Consider the following 938-nt stretch of genomic DNA (forward strand, 5'->3'; position numbering starts at 1 on the left):
TCTACCCCGCCCCTGGCTACCTACTCGCTACCAAAGAGGCCCCCACAGTCCAGCCCTGCCGCTCCTGGTAAGTTAGATTAAGTAAAAGTAGTGCTTTATTTAGACAGCTTAGAACAAATTGTCAGCTTAAAATGAATTGTTCAATTATATTAGCAGTTTAGATGACGATTCCTTGCGAAAAAAATCTTCGTGGTGTAGTGGTTTGAGTCCAAGTCAAGTCGTGCAATTGAGCGTAGTATATTAAGCGAGGAACGATATTTGTGACAAGGATTTATTCTTGACACAATTAAAGTTCCAAGAACGAACCTTATGTGTTCAGGATAGAATCACCCCCGGGTGGAAATCGAACCCGCGGCCCAGCGCTTACAAGGCAGACGCGTTACCAACCAAGCTAACTAGGGGGCTTCCTATGGTTTAGAATTTAGATTGTTAGAATGACCTAATGGCCAAGTTACGAACCAACCTCAGTGGTGCAGTGGTTAGCACGGTGGACTTTGAATCTGGAGGTTGGTGGTTCGAGTCCAAGTCAAGTCATAAAAATTAGCGTAGTATATTAAGCGGGGAACGACTTTTGTGACAAGAATTTATGCTTAACACAATTAAAAATTCCTAATGGTCAAGTTCCCGACATTTGAAAACAACATGTAACATGCTACTTATTTTGCCATCTTTCACCAACCTCAGTGGTGCAGTGGTTAACGCGTTGGACTTTGGATCTGGAGTTTGGTGGTTCGAGTCCAAGACAAGTCATAAAATTTATCTAGATGTAATTATTGGGGAACGACATTTGTGACGAGCATTTCAGTATGCTCAGCACAATTAAAAATTCCTTTATTTTGCCATCTTTCAGAACCCTCACCCCAGCAGGCGCCGCCGCAAAGTCCTGCAGATCAGAAGATAAGCGCGCTGGACCTGCTGGAGTCTATACATGCCGCCGT

At 43.7% G+C, this 938-nt stretch overlaps 1 long non-coding RNA gene across 1 annotated transcript; it reads left to right on the forward strand.

The window, feature by feature from the left end:
• LOC113473218 lies at positions 1-937 on the forward strand. Its single transcript, XR_003395255.1, has 2 exons — positions 1-67; positions 851-937. It is a non-coding gene; the product is annotated as an uncharacterized LOC113473218 (long non-coding RNA).
• The last annotated feature ends 1 nt before the right edge of the window (position 938 follows it).

The sequence above is a fragment of the Diaphorina citri genome, unplaced genomic scaffold, assembly GCF_000475195.1.
Source record: "Diaphorina citri unplaced genomic scaffold, Diaci psyllid genome assembly version 1.1 scaffold19636, whole genome shotgun sequence".
Taxonomy (NCBI): Eukaryota; Metazoa; Arthropoda; class Insecta; order Hemiptera; family Psyllidae; genus Diaphorina; species Diaphorina citri.